Source organism: Struthio camelus, chromosome 2, assembly GCF_040807025.1.
Source record: "Struthio camelus isolate bStrCam1 chromosome 2, bStrCam1.hap1, whole genome shotgun sequence".
Classification (NCBI taxonomy): Eukaryota; Metazoa; Chordata; class Aves; order Struthioniformes; family Struthionidae; genus Struthio; species Struthio camelus.
The window spans coordinates 101236768-101254781 of NC_090943.1; the positions used below are offsets into that span (position 1 = coordinate 101236768).

General features: G+C 42.0%; 1 protein-coding gene and 1 long non-coding RNA gene across 20 annotated transcripts in view; one reads left to right on the forward strand and one right to left on the reverse strand.

Moving 5' to 3' along the window:
- Window positions 1-23: 23 nt before the first annotated feature.
- On the reverse strand, window positions 24-12856 carry LOC138065980 (uncharacterized). Of its 2 annotated transcripts, none has more exons than XR_011139069.1 (3): window positions 12010-12856; window positions 9211-9252; window positions 24-7618 (listed from the first exon to the last, which is right to left on the reverse strand). It is a non-coding gene; the product is annotated as an uncharacterized lncRNA (long non-coding RNA). The 2 variants fall into 2 exon arrangements; XR_011139070.1 differs by having other exon boundaries at window positions 8405-9252.
- Window positions 12857-13128: 272 nt separating this feature from the next.
- The window catches only part of MAK (male germ cell associated kinase), a 34525-nt gene continuing 29639 nt past the window's right edge, over window positions 13129-18014 (forward strand). For 12 of the 18 annotated variants that reach the window (XR_011139072.1, XR_011139071.1, XM_068931878.1 and 9 more), the window contains exons 1-2: window positions 13129-13217; window positions 15215-15440. The gene's annotated coding sequence lies outside the window, so the exon portion shown is untranslated. Of the gene's footprint in view, window positions 13218-15214; window positions 15441-15548; window positions 15664-18014 lie in introns of all 18 variants that reach the window. The other 6 variants (XM_068931873.1, XM_068931874.1, XM_068931868.1 and 3 more) reach the window with 2 other exon arrangements.

Sequence of the window (18014 nt, forward strand, 5' to 3'; positions counted from 1 at the left end):
GGATAACAGAAGAAAGATGAAGGTGACTGTAGATTCCAGTTGACTGAAAGAAACCACAGTAGGATAGTTTGCAGAGTAATTCTACCCTTCACCAGAAAACGCCAAGATCCATTTATACATGACTAACTAGGCTTCTTTAAAGTGAGAAAAGAAAAACCTACACAGTAATTTCATTCTATCTTTTGATTTCCTATATCAAGTACACAGATTCCCCAGCATTTCTATGCAAAAGGAAAAGTTTAGATATAGAGGTCTCTATATCTAAACTAACGTCAGGAACTGCCCCTTGTGACACCTTGCTTGGAGGGGACATGCCTCAGTTGCCCAGAGGCTGGCTTTCCCCACAGCCCTCCAGGCGTCGGTCTGCATCACCGACTCCCTGCAGGCACACCTGGCATTGGGTAGATGTCAGGGTAGCATATCTGATCCTGAAAACAGTTTGCAATGAAACCCCTCTCTGTCTAAATGAGTCAGGCAAACTGGTTAAACCGATACCATACAGCTGCTGCTCTAACAGCTCGCCTCTCCTCAGAATACAACTCCATCCAAGGTAAAATGCAGCCATGCTTTTCCAGTGTGCCGTTCATCGCTCTGCCTCACCATTGCATCTTTTCCTTTCCTCCAAGGGATTCCTCCCAGCGATTTCTCTCTTTGCAATCATCACCCTGTATGAGAGCACCTTTTTCTTGGAAATGAAAAACCAATAAAATGGGAGTGCAGAAAATAAGACTTACAAAGACCCCTGAGCTAAACAAAGGAAACGGCGGGACTTAAATACCCAAATTCTATAAGCAAATTGAACTAATCACCCGACTGGCTGGGAAGAAAAAAGCCAAGACATATTGTTTTAATTAAGTATTTTGAAATTGGTGTAATACTGTGGAAGGGAACCCATACCTAAACAACATAGACTAACAAAAAGGCTACGCAGAAAGAGTATTTTAGTCATGGTGGCAGGATGTTGTGTTGTTGTTGTTATTTAGTTAACAAATACCTTTAACTTTCTGAATGTTTAAAAAATATTTGGGAAATATCTCTTTTGTATATTTTTGCTATGTTTTGAGTAACAGCATGTTACTGTATGCTTTTAATAAATATGAACTCCTGATCAAAAACAGAAAAACATGTAAACTAACATGAGTAGCTGGTTAGTTGGCTTCGACATACACAACCTTGTAACGCTATGATCAAATCAGCAAACAGAAATTGTAGCTGCAAAGCACCATGTACAAATACCTGAGTCTCACAGTAATTATTTTTGCTCTATTTCGTTTTCTCCTTTTATATTTCTACAAAAACAATGCATATGGTCTGATTGTTGAAACTGAGCCCCCACAGTTAAATTCATGGAAATTCAGCCAATAGCCTCCCGTTTCAGGCGTGGATTGTTCAGCACTTTTAACAATCAAGCCACTTGAAGCTGGAATTTACAAAAAGATTTAAGCAAATTCAGCATCAAGCTTACATTGACTTTTAGTGTATTTGCTGTCTACCTCACAAGGCTCTTTTTAAATTTCTATGACAATTCTTCCACCAGGTGCTTCAGATTACAGAAAAGAACAGATTCAGATGAGCAATATAGTTTTGCCCATTAGCTCATATCCCAACCTAAGAAAACAAGTTACCACCCAGAAAGACTGATCCAAAGTTTTAGCATTTAAAAATAAGCAACACAATGCCTGTTTGTAGAATTGATATGTCTCACCTCTACTTCAATGCGTACTGACTTATTTGTGGTGTAGAATAAAATGTAAGAGTTATGTCCTTCTAAATTAAAGAAAGAAAACAAAAAATGAAAAAGAGACATATTGAGAGGGGAAAAAATTGTAAGGCCAAGCAACAGGACTATATCGCCTGGAGAGAAAGTCACAGCAAGTTCCAAATCATAAAGAAAATTTTAAACAAAGATGTAAGCTGCTTCATTTTATATTGATTTTTAGAGAAATTAGACCACTACAACTCAAGCTTCAAGCATGTTAGGACATAGGACAAGCAGGGGAGGTGGTGGTGGTGGTGGAGGATTGTGCTGTTGATATCCTGGTACAAAAATTGTCATTGTAGCTGTATGCTTCAATCATTATGCCGCGCTCTTGAAACACAACCTTTTAAGTATAACTTTGTACTTCAGTTGAGAAAATTGGGCTACTTTTGTAAAGATGTCGCCTTTTTGGTATGAAGGTATTTATTTCTAATAAACACAACAATCGTTTAAGCACAGCAAAAAAGGTACAGTAGCAATTATTTACCACATCATTTGTAGCACTAGAACAAATAAAAACCCTCTGAAGGTTATTGCAGTCTTTCTCCACTTTGTTCCCTTTCGTGCATGAGTGCCGCACTCAAAATAGCTGTGTATTAGCTTTTTGGATAAAATATTGGATGGATAAAGCCTAGTGCTGTACATGGTTTTCTTTCCAAAACATCTAAATGTAAGGGTGATTCTAGTTTCTGTAACAGAAAGCTGAAATTGAATGTTTCCTTGTGAATTGACTTTAAAAGCATGTTTCTCAAGCAAAGCAGCATCCTGAAAAAAAGAAGTGCTCCCTCTGGTCCCTAAGCAAGCAGCTTCTCTCCCATTAATCATCCCATTAAAGCCTGGTTTCTGGTCCTGCCTCAAGGACGTGAGAGGACCACCTCGTTAGCCTGCATCGTGCACTGCCGCATACATCTGCACCTAACAAACGCCAGTTGTTATGGCAAAGCCACCGAAGAAAAAAGGCGCTTTCAAACCTCAGCCACCTGTGGCTCCAGCTCCGCAGGGACTACAAAGGCCCTGCTGAGGTGGAGTACCATCTGTCCCCATACTCAGCCTGCCCCTTAGATGAAAAAAGCAGTCTCCTGAAGGAGAGTTTAAAAGCCCGAGTGTTGAATGGAGCCCTCCCACAGACGAGAGGCAGCTTGGTATTGTTTTTAAACACACGTACCTACCAGACACAGCCATGTGTCACATACCCGACTGGTGCAACGATACGTGGGCATTGCTTTGTGGTCCCAGCTACTTCTCCTTGCAGCCGTCAGTGCAGAGTTCCCCTTGGGCAGGGCAGACCGCTCGCGAGCCCGCGCCCCGCCTCACGGGGATTCAAAGCTCTCGTGAGCGGCTGAGCAATTCTTTCAGAGCTCGTTCCTCCTTTGTAAGTGAGGCATCTCTCAGCTTTTTAAATACGCTAAATACTACAAGGTGCTCGGACACTTGGCTGTTCTGGGCCTACTGAGCTCAGAGTTGCTGATTTCACAGTCTGAGGCGCAGAATATCTTCTTTAAAAAGATAGGCAAGTTTTCCTCTGAGCTCTGCTGGTGAAAACCAGAGCTACTCTATGGACACTGATCATGTAATAGAGCAGAATATGACTTCTGAGCCTATTCTGGGGTTTTTCTTTCTGTCTTTTTGGGGGGAGCTACCTAACATGACTGAGCTATTCCCGTGCATGGAAAAGGATCTCACTTGTCATGTGAGAGCATTTAACAGAATGCACAAAGTGTGTCTGGAGATGCAGCAGGTCTTCTGAAGGGTTGATTGCCTTGCTGAGATGAATCATGCATTTGGGAATGCTTACATAGTTCCCATCATTGTCATTACAGTCACATGCAAAAGAAAAGGGAAGGACCAGGACCTTTAGTGTTAGCATATTTCTTCCTAACAGGCAGAGCAAAAAACTGTTAAAGCCTGTCTGCTTGAGAACGAGTCACAACAGTGTACTGTGTTGTTCCATGTCTGGATAACTGCCTCAGGTTTTTCAGCTACATAAAGTAAATATCTGCCTATCTATCACTTGTGAGCAAAGGTAGGGTGAACCAGTTACTGTTTATATACAGTGCTGTGTTTAGGATCACGCAAAATGAAGCATGCATTTCAACATGACACCTCCATGGGCTTGCAAGAGTCCACATGCAACATGAAGATCTGTGGGATGATACACGTGTGAATAAATATCACGCAGGAACATAGGTCATTTGAACCAAACTCATTCAAACAAACAGAAACCAAATCAAGTGTACACAACCTGTATTCACTTCAACATACCTGCTGTCACTTGTTGTAATGTGGTTTGTGAGAAGCTGCTTTCTGGTACGTAGCCCGGCATTTGAGCAAAGCATCGATACCTTTAAGGACCACAAGCAAAGAGGACTCTTTCAACAGAAAATTAGCAGTGGGGTTGTGTAGTTCCTGGTGTTGTGTAAAACAAGTAGGATGCAGGTGCACAAAGATGATCTTGGAGGTCCTTATGCAAGATTTACAAACTTCACTGCTGCTCCTGGGCCTCTCTGTTCCAGCCTGTTGCCTTTCATGCAGTTTCCTGGTTCATAGCAAGAGCAAAGCACAGCACCTCTGTTATGTCTTTATGACAAAATGAGGTGTTAACTGACTGGGTTGCAGCGCTGGTCGTACAACTTTGTAGCATCTTGCAGTTTGGCATTAATACTGGCAATGCTGCCTGCGCCCATTCTGCCTCCATTCATGTGAAATATTGGGGAGTGGCACAGAAAGTACCAAAAATTAACAGAAATATGATACTCGTAGCAGAATTTAGACTTATAATTGTTCTGTAAAACTAACATTGAAATCATTTAAATACCAGACCCCTTGCCCCATGCCAGGTCTCTTTCTTATAAGTTACTGCATTTAGACTACAAACACTCCAGAATCAACCAAAACTGCTGTTCTGCACACTTCCCAGACACAAAGAATTAAGGTAGGTGTAGCCTACTTCTCTTCCACAGTCTAAGCTCTTTGGAGATGGGATTATGGTTTTATAAGACAGGCATACAGGACAGGCACAAGGCCACTGAATACTCAAACACGCAAGCACAGTGAGATTACAGCAAGCGTGACGTTAGTCCTGTGGCTCCGTAAGGAAGGCAGCAAGAGAGTTATCTGTAGAAATTATGTGGCAACCTGAGAGGAGGGTGAAGGAGCCCATCACTGACAAGAAGAAACAAGGGTGGTTGCAGAAGATGGCTAAGCCAGAGAGACTGAGAGAAAAAGAAATGAGACCGGGGGGGGGCCACCCTAGCGTAACTGCTTGCATCGTTCCCACTGACCATACAGAGGTATTTCTGAGCACATAACAAAAAGTAGGGTATGCCACAATGCTCCAAGCCCACTCAGAGCTCATGGCTGCCCGCAGAAACAGGGACTACCTCTGGATAAATGAAGTACTCAGAACAGCTCCTGCTCCTCTCTATTTGTTAGGTGTCTAATAAGAAACAGGAGGAACTTCCCATGACAAATAACCAGGACAAAAAACAGACTGTCTAGCACGAAGTCAGGGTTGAGTAATGTTACAGTCAAAGTTTGCTGAGTCAGTTATGAGTACGCAGCAGTACCAAACAGCAAAAACAATCAATGAACTATCTTTGCGGTGTACAAGTTTGGAAAATAACTTCAAGGTCATCTCTTGCATGGAGCTTCTTTTTGCGTCGGGGTCTTCTCAAAACGTCAGACAAGCAATGACAGAGAACTCTTTACTTTTTCTTTAACAATAAAGCGCAGCACACAATCAAGTGCGCTGGGCACCAATCCCACAGCATCAGTAGGAGAACTCTGAGCCCGTTCATTAGAATAGGGACAGAAAGAGCAGTCTGTCCAATTGAGATGCTAACACTCCTTTCTACCCATTTCCCAGTACTGTCTGCCTAGAGCAACGTCTCGTTATTCCACGCTCTGTTTTACTGGATTTATTACAAGCAGAGTCAAAACTGCTTTCATGTTTCACCCTTAGATTAATTTTGAGAACTTTTTCCTTCAAGCAGAAGGGAACGGAGGAGCACCTTTGTGAAAGAGCAGGCAATTCCAGGCAACCTGGCTCACCTCAGCATCAAACTCAGCAAATAAATTATTCCCACTTAGTTGTGTGCCACAGAGTTGTGAGCCTCATCCTGACCCTGACCAAGCAGTTCACCAACTGCAAAAAATTATTGTGACATGCTGATCATGAGTTATCTTAGGTAACATTTTTCTAAAAATAAGCCCATGGTACATACTTTTTTTTTTTAAAGCTTGAATTCAAAATCTTGCCCTGATTAAGGATTTGACTTTGCTTTCACACCACTGCTGATGTAAAATAGAGGTAAGCAGAGGACAGCAGAGTTATATAGCCCATTAAAGCCTAAAAGACTCAACCACCACCGTCAAATTGCAAAGCATCATTTAATCATAGCCTTTAAAAGCTATCTAAAACAGAGGGCTTATAGAGATCAGCTTGTGACAAAGGTGACATGAAGCTTTAGCTCTTGCGCTAGGCTTGTGGACACCCAGGGCCTCCTTTCCAGTCAGGAAAGCATGTCATTAACTGTATGCATACGCTTAAACATTATCTAGGCCAATAACGTTCAAAGACATCCTTACAGGTAAATGCACGATTAAATGCTTTGCTAAAGATGATCAACTTCTGTTGAATCACTGCCTGAATTCTCCCTGCGTGGATCGTGTTGGTAACGGTACCTCCTCACTTCTCAAGTTGAAGTCCCACCTTTGAACTTCGTTTTACCTGGAAGGCACCTCTGATGTTTTTGTTTCAATAAAGAACACGGGTATATTCTATTTCAGAGGAAAATAACGTTGTTTTCTTGTACTTTCATTTCAGCAAACTGTTTGTGAATGGTTGAATCCTTTGGATTCCAGAAAACCGATTCCCATAGCTTCATGTTCCACACAGTTGACTTGAAGTAGAATCAATTAATCTGTCAACAGTGCTTAAACGATCATGAAGTTGCTGTGCCAGTTAATGAGACACAGAACAAAAAAAAAAGTGCAATTAAGATAGCTTCTCATTTCAGTTCAGTGTACCTGAGCTGTCAGCTTGCTTAAGCAGATACGAGTCTGAACTTCTAAAACAATTTTCTGCCTTTCCCTCCAGAGTGCTACTAGTAGTTACAGTGTTGAAAATATCTCCTTTTCTTGCCCCTCACCTTCAAAAACACTAAAAAATAGGAAATTCATACAAATCTTGAGCATTAAAGCTTAAAATGAGACTTCACTGTCAAAATTTTTCTCTGGCTCATATACCAACTATATATATTTTTAACTATGTCTTCTATACAAATTGAGAATAATTTGGTTACAAAGGAGTGGGAAGAAACTTAATGATTATTTTTATAATATAAAAAATATATTTTAGAATAGATATAGCATTCAGACTTTTTCCCCCATCAATACTACCAGTAGGCATTTTAATAAATTGCTTACAATAAATAATAAAAGAAAAACACGAGAAAAACATCTTCAGACTTCATAGCAGATAACGCATTTCTGGGCAAATACTAAGTAGGCAGTGGCTGAGCGTGTGGTTCCATTTCATATATAATTACCATTATTAACAATAATAATAATAGTAGATACTCTCAAAATGAGCTCAGGTACTATGGTGCCACCTTCAGGAAATACTTCACATGGCTCTGTTGTCTTCAGGCACAGGGGGTTTTTTCACAGTACTCAGTTTCTTATATACTGTCACTGCTTTCCATAATGTTTCTCACTGCCCTCCATTTTCAAAATCCTCCTCTATTACTGTTGTTGTTGTATGCACTGAAGAAGATAGCAAGGTATGGGCTTATACAGTTTGGTACCTGAAGCTCCTCTGTGTAGCTAGGTAACCAATCATTCAGGAATTCAAAGCAACTATAGGAAAAAAAAACAGTTAGCAAACAACAAAACTAATGAAATCCCATTTTCAGTGGTTAACTCCTGTAGGTTCTCTGATAACACAGAGAATATATTATTCTATATTATTTTGTAGCCTTCAGCCTAATATCATCTCTCTCCTTTTTCTGGCAATCATGATATCCGCAGCTTTGAAACTCTCTACCTCTTTTTCAAATTTGTTCACATTAAGCTATGAGGGAGACAGATGGATGCACGTGTACGTACAGCAAGGTGTGATGGCTTGAGCTCTTTTCCCTAAGGTCAGGCTAAAATTTCAGCCACTTGACCAGAAACATCAGCTTTGATTTTGAAGGAGCTATCCTGATTTACAACAGCTAAAGGTGCCCTGCCGGTTGTTCAGAGCGCTCGCTGCAAGGCTTTGCAGAAGCTCCCTCGCCTGCCTCGGCAGGAGCCACGCCATCACCTTTTTACAAATTTCGCGGTCCACAGAAACAAATCATTCAGTATCAACAAATACTTCCAGTGCACATGCGCAAAGCCTAGCAGATGAAAAAACAGCAGGTATAAAACTCCCCATCCTAAGCCACACTAAGAAACAGGCTGCAGCTAAGGTGCTGCTTCATGAATGATGTACTCGATGGGCAATCGGATATACTCCCTGGACCAGATACCATTCCCTGGCCTGCACACTTTCTGCACAGATGACGCCAGAGGTGACAGGCTAAGAGAAAGCAGGCAGCTCATCCCTCTGGTACACAATATCTTCCTTAAAATTCTTTTTTTGCACCAAACAGCACGTACTTGCCATTAGAAACGTTGCTGCTCAGAGGCAAGGAACAGGTAGATGCACAGGCTGTGCTCGGGTGCAGAGGATTCGGGTGGCGCTGATACTCAGTTTTCTTCTCTTGTCCTTTAAATCAGGCCACAGCTTGTCTGGACTGTGGGACAACACTGAGTTTCAATGCTGCTCCTGAGTCTGTTTTTGCTACAGGTATAAAGTGGCTGAAATAGAAGTGCTTGCAGTAAAATAGCTGGCAGCACTTTGCTTTCTTTGTTTGCAGCTGATTTCAAAGATATCTTCTATTCCCTTTTTTCTATGGCTTTAAAGAGGTCACACTGAGAGTGCTGCCCTCATATTACGAGTCTTCAAAACTATCTGCCTTAGCAGCACTAACTCAGTAAAGTGTAATTTTCCGGAGCAACTAAATAACAAGGAGCTTCTGGTAATTGTGCTGAGGAAAAAAAACACAACCAAACCACATGGCTGTGTCTACTGTTCACACCCATGTCTCTGATGAGCAAAGCACTTCTACACTTCACTACAAATTTAAATTGTTCTGTTGGGGCTGTAGACCAAGACTAGGTGCTAAGGTTTAGCAGCTGGTAGGCTCAGTTTCATAAGATGCCATGCAGATCTGGGGCTGTAACAGAGAACCTGCTGGAAATGCACATTTCAGCTTGACCTGCAGCTTGGAAAATATCTACTCTAATCCAGCTGGGTGTCCCTCATGCAATATTAAATACATTTGTCTGACGATAGCTGGTTTGTTTGTTTATCCAGGCCTATGCTCCCAAGGAATTTTTCCTAATTGATCAGATTTACTCACCTCTGAAAACCACATGCGATGGCAACAGGCTTTCTGCAATACCTAAAAGAAAACGCTGAGAAGTGGTGAAAGCTGCAAAATGAGCATATATCGTTCAGACCCGATGCCCCTTTGTGCAGGTTCTCCGTGCTCTTACTCTTGATTTACACCAGGCCGCATCACCAGCTAGTCTGGACCTGCTGACTTCCACTAAACTTTCCCACTCCTTATAAGCGAACAGTCGCTTCTGTATTTTAACCATTTCTTAACAGGTTCAACGACGCCATTTGTATGCATATACACTTCTTACTGTGATGGCCCACAACAGCCAGCTGTAGACTCCAAAACATTAGGCAAAAACGTTAACTATCCAATCTTGCAGTCACACAGAAAAAACAATCATTGTGCCCCTGGGCGGATAAGGTCAGCGGACAGCCTCGCTCTATACACAGGTAGCATATTTCATCCGGTCTCTCTTCCTAAGCGAGTGAAAAAGGGAATGGGCACGGACTGGTATTTGCCACTATCTCAGAGGTTAAAACAAACAGTGTACAAACATCTGAGCTTTCTGTTGCTGGTTTGGTAGACTTGTAGATGAAAGAAAGTCTAAATAATACCCTCCTGAACGAGAAAGGTTGCCATAAAAAAGGTTGGTTGGTTAAATCATTCAAGGGCTCGCTTTGAAAGCCTGAGCTTACAGGCATAAAGCAATCACCAAAAATCAGCAAAAGGCCACCACTGTCAGAAGGAATAATCATCTCGGATGCTGCAGCTCCATGGGAGGCAGCAGCAAAAGCGTTTCCAAAGTGGTTGGTTTTGATACTGTTTTGCATCATGCCCTTTGTGCCAAAAATAATGTAAAAATGGAAAGCAGCAAGAAGTTGTTCAAAGTTGTGTCACTGTGTCTGTGAAATGCTAATCTCATGTGGTGCTTTGTATCTACCTGCTGCCACTAATTTCGTCATGTGGCATGCAGTGTCTGAAGGTAGAGTAAAATTATCTTTAGTATGACATTTAAAAAAATTGGACCAGATCTTTGCTGAGGTAAATCAGTGTGGCTGCACTGACTTCAAATTATTCCCCAAACTACACTGATCTCTGCTCTGTGAAGACCTGATTAGGTAATACTGTTCATTTGTTCAGAACAGGACTGCCTACTATATATATTTATTTTAAATTTCTGACAGACTTGAGTCATACATGAAAATCAGTTTGTTTGGTTTTTTTTTCCCCCTCATGCTATTTCTGCATTTTCATGGATGGATTTGTATATGCAAACGGTTCAGGCTGAGCGAGCTGTCCAGCCATGCAATTGTAATCACTTTCTTCAGGCTTTGGAAGCTCCTGTCACGTGTGAGAAGTCTGCAGCTCGGTTGTAGTTTTATTAGCTGTATAATTAAAGAATTCTGTCTCCGCGTATTTAGAGGAAAGAAGTGTTTTTTTCTGAGCTCCCTCTGGAGGCAATTGAGAGCACCGTAAGTCAGGTTCCTGCTCCGACTCACCCTTTAAGGAAGCTTTTATTCATTATAAAAATGAATAAAAACAACTAAACAGTAGTAAAGGTATTTCTTACTCTACAAAAAGTGGAAAAAATGTCCCTTAGCTGTCACATTGTGCTTGACTGGTATAGCAAACAATTTTCTTCGAGATGAGATTATCAGACTGTGCTGTTATATCACTTCTTAGTTACGTATACAGCAGGTCCCAATGAAGCGACCCAGAACACTGCTGCATTTGGATGCATTACCTAATTCCCACTTTTTCCAAAATAAAAAGCTACTAACACTCCTTAAGTCCTTCTTAATTTTTAAAAATTGTAAATATCTTTCCTCATATATTCTCAAGGCCCTACTCATTCTTTCTACTTTTACTTTCATGAAAATAATCCTAAATAGGATGTAGATCCTTTGATAAATGAGCATAGGTTCTCCACTCTCCCACCCCAAAAAGCCAAAATCCTACTTAACTTCTTCTCTCATGGACTACTATTTGCAAAACACTTTAATGCTAAAATAGAAGCTGTCAGCCAATGCTGATGTAAACAACAGGAGCCAAAGCAAAAGAACAGTTCACAGAAGAGACGAGACATGGATCTCTAGGCCAAAACAAGACCCTGGGCTAAGGCAGACCCACACCCAGATCAAACAGAAGTCGACACCACCCCATGGATGGATCCCCGGGTTGAAATATCCAAGAAAGGGAAAACCCCAAAGCCTTACACAGTAACTGCAACCAGCCTGTAAAGGTGAAAATATCATGCTAAATGATGATATTGCTACGACATGATGCTATCCCAGCTCTGGGAAGACATGAACAAAGACTGGGAATTGCTCCTATTTACTCATATTCATTTGGGTGATGCTTCCAATGCTTCCGGCTACAAAACTCATTGAAAACTACTTTTTTTTTTTTTTTATGACTTCATCGGTAACTGTTACATAATAAAAGGGAAGTGATGCATCTTACATTTTTGTCACAGGGTCATCTACTGCAACATCTGTTTATTTTTGAAAAGAGCACAAAGATTCATTAGGGATATTATTAACCAACTGAGAAATTTGATTTTTAAGTAGTAGCTCTCTCTTACAGCAGCCAGGCTAATTAAAACTTTTTTGTGGGGTTAAAAGGAGTCTCAAGGCTGCTTTTTCTTCACACGTGCCACAAGAAGGCCCTCTGGCATCTTGAACGTGGTAGCACTTGTCAATATTTAAGGTCGTCTTTTTTTTTCCCCTTTTGGATTGCCAAGGTGACGTTTGTGCCCTAATTTGGAGGGAACACGGTAGAAAGAACCACGGCAACTGCAGGGAGCACTCGCCTCACCTTTCGAGATGATCACAGAGACGCATGCTTTCTGCCGGTGCCTCCTCTCACCTCCACACCTGCGAATCCCACTCAACGCGAGCACGTCGCTGGTGCTGCTGAAGTCACCGTTTCTGCGAGCGGCCGTCGACCTCGCCACGCCAGGCTGGGGCGGAAAGGCAAATGCCCAGTCCCGAGATGCTGCTGGCTGCAGACCGCAGCACCCTGGATATCGCGGTTAGCGTCCTCCTATCCTCACACCGGCTGCAGGTTACATGTATATGCAGCTGTGCATGTGCATATAGGCAATTACTCAGCAATGTGCCTGGTAATAGGGAGAGCGTGCTTCTGGTAATGGAGCAAAAACGTGGGGGCCATCAGATGAGCATTAACAGCTCCTCTTGAATTCAGGAGCAGGGTTTTGCAGAGCGCTGGCAGGAGGGAGGGATTCTTTCCAAATTCCAGTCTCTACAAACCCAGCTGCTGATGGGGAAGTTGCCTGAACAGAAGAGGACATCAGGTCTAAGTGTCTACTGCTGAAAGGCCAAAGCCCAGTTAAAAGCACTTAGGAGTGAGCTGAAATCTTCACCTGGCCAGCTGAGCACACCAAGCTGGCTTCTGCAAGTTTTAACCATCTTTCCTGATCAGAAATGCGTTTCTCTAATTTACGCACGCCAGCTTTCAGGATGGAAAGCTGTTCAGAGAGAAGAAAACCGCTCCCGAGCCCCCTCCTTGCCCACAGCCTCCTTCCTTGCCTTCAGGGAGCTCGCCTTCGCTGCTCTGCAGGCAGCCACGGCCTCACCCCAGTCCCTCGCGGCGCCAACGGGGCGGCAGCAGCACCGCGCAGGAGCACACTGACAAGCACGCAGGCACGCACCCACCCCCGTGGGACAGCCCTGCTCCCCCCCCCCACCCGCGCTCCCACCCGCGCACCCAGCCGCACCCTTCTGCGCGCTCCCACCCTGCACACCCGCCCGCGCGCGCTCCCACTTCCCGCCCGCCTGCTGCGTCACGTGGCCGTCACCTCGCAACGCCGAGCGCGGGGCGGGGCCAGGGGCAGGCCCCGCCCAATCCCGCGCCGTCGCCTAGGCGACGAGCCGCGGCGGCCTGGCGCGCGGCGGTTGGCACTGGCCGTTGGCGGTGGGATGCGCCGGGCGGGCCCCGGGCCCGGCGGCGGCGGCGGCGGCGGCGAGGGCGGCCGCCTGGCTGGCAGCGCCCAGAGCGCCGCAGTGAGTGGGCGGCCGCGCTCCGCGGGGGCGGGGGCCTCGCGACCTAACCCCCAGCGGGGCTGCGGTGCCGGCGGGAGGGGGGGGGCCGCGGCTGTGTGCGTGTGTCCGTGTGTGTGTCCAGCAGGATTCCACTCACCCGCCCCCCTTTCTTTCCCTTCCCTTATAAAGGCCTGGGGAGGGGATCGAGCTCCCCTGCCACCGCCCCTGCTGCCCTGAAAAAGCCCCTCAGCCGGGTGCGAGCAGAGCTGGAGAGGTTTTCCCTCAGTAAGAGAGCTGGATTGAGGCTGGAAAAGGAGCAACCCCGGTTCTGTCATCTGTCCCTGAACGGGGTCACCCCTTCCCCCTGCTGCACCCCCTTACTCTCATCTTAGAGGAAACGAGTCATGAGTGATTTTTCTTTGCATATATCAGAACCCAGCTTATGTTCTTTAGTGATGGATGTAAGAGCTAAAGCTCTGTTTAGGTCAAAGGTACCATGTGTGGGGATATGAGTCCTGCCCACTTTGGTCCTAGTGAGACAGGATGAGGCCTTGATCATCTTAAATGCTCAATACTGATGAGTCAAGGCCAGTTTTTATTTATGAGAACTAAGGTGAAACTTCCAGGCTGAGCAGTCTTCAGTTTCACATCTTGAATAAATGGGAGGAGAGTTGTGCTCCCCTTTCCAAGGATAGCCTCTCTTAAGGGGGGTAACTGCGCACTCAAGAGATAACAAAAAGTCATCGGATGAAACTGAAATTGTCATGGAAATGGTGCTCTACTCAGCCAAAATGGACGCTTATTCACATTTATAGTGGTCTGGAGACATTGAGAAATGTGTAGTCTCTGTTCCTTCTGAATACCCTTGGAAGCTGGAGACTTGAAAGTCCCTAAGCGCTGCTCACTGAAACCAACATTACTGTTAATTTGTTGAGGGCATTACTGGGGAAGGTGGTGACAATGTTGCTTACACTGCAAGAAGTTACTGGTTAGACACCTTGAAAAAATTGGTGTGGGTAATTCTGGACTGAAACAAAATCTGATTGTGAACAAAAGGAGGACAAGTATTTCCAGCAAACTGGAATTCCTGCTTTTTGATATGCCATATTCTGAATGCTGGTCACAAATAAGTGAAACAGTGTATTAAACCTCTAAAGAGAATTTTGTTTTATTTATTGAAGGTAGTATATTTGAAAGTACAAATATTCTTCATGATATTAGAAACTTGCTTGTAGTAGTGATCAGCTACTTATACATAACTGCTGGTTTTTGATGAGAATAATGGATTTATAGTCTAAACTCGAGAACCAGACACACCTGCCTTGGAACCTGATTACTGTCAGCTCTAGTAATGTAACGTAGAGACATTACAAAGAAGGTTCTTGTAACTTTTTTTTTTTAACGTCTAAAATTTGCATCAGCATACATCACTGACTGTGCTATTCTGCCAGTTTTGATCACTGAGAATAGTACCGTACTCGATGAATATTTTTGGCGATTTCAGCAATTACAGTAAATAGGTTGGTGAAATTGGGTTATAAGTGTTTTGCTTATCTGTGTTGGAGGTCTTTATCAGGTCATATATTCCAGTTTGTATTTCAATAGGAGGGTAGCTTGTTTTTCTTTAGCATTCAAGTGTAAAACATTTTCCTTGGTAATGCATTATAAATGTGCAGCAGAGAGGCAGATGATTCACTGTTATTAATTATAATATTTTAAATTGCAATTCAGATATTTTAAATCTGAATTAGATTAGAATTAGAATTGTTACTATTGATTACAAAAATAACACCAGTAACAATGTAAATGTAGAATTTGTTTAAAATATTTAATAGTTGTTCAGATTCTCTAAGGTTGCACAAACTGTTAGATTCTTCCTAGTTACTGCATTTTGCCCTCTATTTGTCCTTTTTCCTTTTGCTTTAATCCTTCCTTAATCCTGTGTGAAGAGATTATTGCCAATATGTTACTAAGAATATAAAACAAGCTGTTGTTTACAATAGGATTTCTCTTTTCAGTTTGGTAGCCAAGACTATGATGGCGTATTTACATTCCAGAACTGCATATAGCTTGGGAAATATTATTGTATAAGCTGTATGATGGCAAAGGCCGCTTCGGAGGCCTGCGTTACCAAGAGAAGCTAGATTGCACCCTTGTTCTCTCAAGGTTGGTACAAAAGAGGAAGCTGAACATCAAACTTGGAATAGAAGAGATCACAGGGAAAAATTTGCTAACCTTACTTGGGTAGGTGCAGTGTAAAATGTGAAATGTGCAAATGTCTATTGTAGTGAAGTATGAATCTTTACGTCATTGGTTTATATTCTATATCATTATATTCTCTAATTTCAACAGAACAGAAGAAGCCTCTGATCCTGATATCATCGCAGCCCGATAAAAACAAATATTTAGCAGTTTCGTTTATTCTAGTATCAGTGGATGATGGTGGTCAGAGTCTTGCATGATCCAGGTCTGTACGTTTTGGTCAGCAAAGCTCTGTCAACCTTCAGTATTTCTTATGGACCACTACATGGTATATCATTGCTGTAAGATTAACTGTTTAGTTGTCCACAGAACTGCATTTTGTTTTCAGATATTTCTGGTATTTCTGGTGAATTCTCTAAATAGAATTGGAATAATGGAACAGTGGTAACAAAACTGCAGAATAGCCTAGAGTCAAATGCGATACGTGAAGTCATTTTTTTTTTTTACTGTATTTAGTTAGTTTTCCATTGATGATGTCTCACTAAGAGTTCCCTCAGGTGCCTTTCTAAATGACCAAGACAACTCTTTCAAGAGAGTCATCAGCAAAAATCGCCTAGCGGTTGAATATGTCATATTTATGATGGTACCTAAATGTTGCTGTCAAGATACATTGTTTTTACATCTGATTTTATGCATTTCTATAGAGCAACTTTGACATTTCCATTTGACTCCCAGGAGAATGTGCTGACACTTCTGTACTTTAGTAGATTAAGTGTCTTTATACCCTAAAAAATTACAGTATACAGCAGAGAAGGAATATAACCAAATGTATTACAGAACAGACAAAAGACATGTTTATTATGGCTACAATATATTACATTACATAGGAATTTTAGAGGGAAGAAACACTTTATGCGATGCTATTTCAAGTGTCCAGGCTGAAATAATAGTGAGAATTGAATGAAAGGAAAAATTGTAAAATAACTTAATTATCTTAGAATCCTAAACGGACTCTAAAAGCTGATAGGACTCAGGCACCAAAATCAGGCGACTTAAAGGTTAAAACGTGAGGTCTGTACCTAGATCTGGGTCTTTGCTTATTCCAAATGCAGAATTTCCTGTCCTATTACTTTAGTTTACTTAGTTAGCAAAAAGTTAGGTGTGAAATGTAGATACACATGCGAGTTCTCCAAAGTTTTTTAAAGTATTTAACTCCAGAAGTTCAGGTTAGGGCCATCTTTGGCAGGTCTTACAGAAAGAGACCATGGAAAACATGTTTTAATCAGGGCGCAATTACATTTGTTGAAGCGAAGAAGTGCAGATATTCAAATCCTGTTACATTTAATTTTACTTTGTGTTATATGAAGCTGTGGTTGCCTATTCATAAAATACATATGCACTATATCACTGCTCATGCTATAGGTGCTGTGTTTTAAAACGTGTACTAGAATACCTTCAGACAGTGGGGTTTTTTAGTATCTCTAACAATTGGTAAGCAACAAGATATGACTATTTAGCATGTATTTTAGCTTGAAAGAAACACTTGTTCATCTGTTTATTACTATTATAAGTGGTCTTGTTGAAGAAATTGCATTATTCAAGGTAATAAAGACCGGAGGGCATGCAGGCACTTTTAGGAATAAGTTATAAAGCTGAATTCTCAAAAAGACGATGGCAGAAAATATAAATATATGAAAGTCCAAAATAAGACTCTGATTATTGTTTTAGTTGGCTATGTTTTTTACTTCTTATTAAATCTGCTTTGTAAGATGTTATAAAATATACTGTTAAACGGTGATCTTATTTTATTGTAAAGATGGTTTTTTTTCATGGATAGATAAAAAGTTCTTTATATTTTTTGTTGTCAAATTGGTTGTTGTCCAGTGCAAAGATTATAAATTGAGAATGTCCACTGGGTCATTTGTTACTGGCATCTTGACAGCTGTCATAAGATTCCCCCCGGTAATGGAAGCAGCAGTGAGGGATGAGGTGCACATCACTACTTCTCCAAGGAAGCAGCATTTCGAGTAATAACAGCCTAGAAACATCAGTGTATTGTCTAGGCAGATGCTTGTTTTACATAGCAGACTCATCTACTCTGCGATATTGTGTTCACAGTAGTAAAGGGACAACTTTATTGTTGAATTTTGCCAGGCCTGTAAAAGTAAACTGAAATGTGTTACCAGCTGAATTTGAGTGCCTTAACCTATTTGGACAGTTTTACCAGCCTGTAGCTTACTCTGGCACAAAGAACTACAGAGTTGCATTTACAGCTAAATTTTGCATCTCCGATAGAGGTAGGTTGAGGGTGGATGTCAGTTGATTTAAGTGTTAGTTAGCATTAGCAGGGGCAAAAATAGAGGCAATGCTGGAATTTGGTTAGCAGTAGATGACTTGTCTGTATTTAAGCGTTTGGGTTATGGTGAATAAATGCTGTGGTGACTGACTGTTAAATTTTCCGAGGCCTACATAAATAAGTGGATGCATATTGCACAATTGCCTATTATCAATATTTAGGATTGTGCCAGTATACAACCAAGGCTAAGGTTAGAACTAGGATTTGTGCATAAGACCTATAAAAACAAGACTTTGCCAAACTTTGCTTTCCCGTTAGGG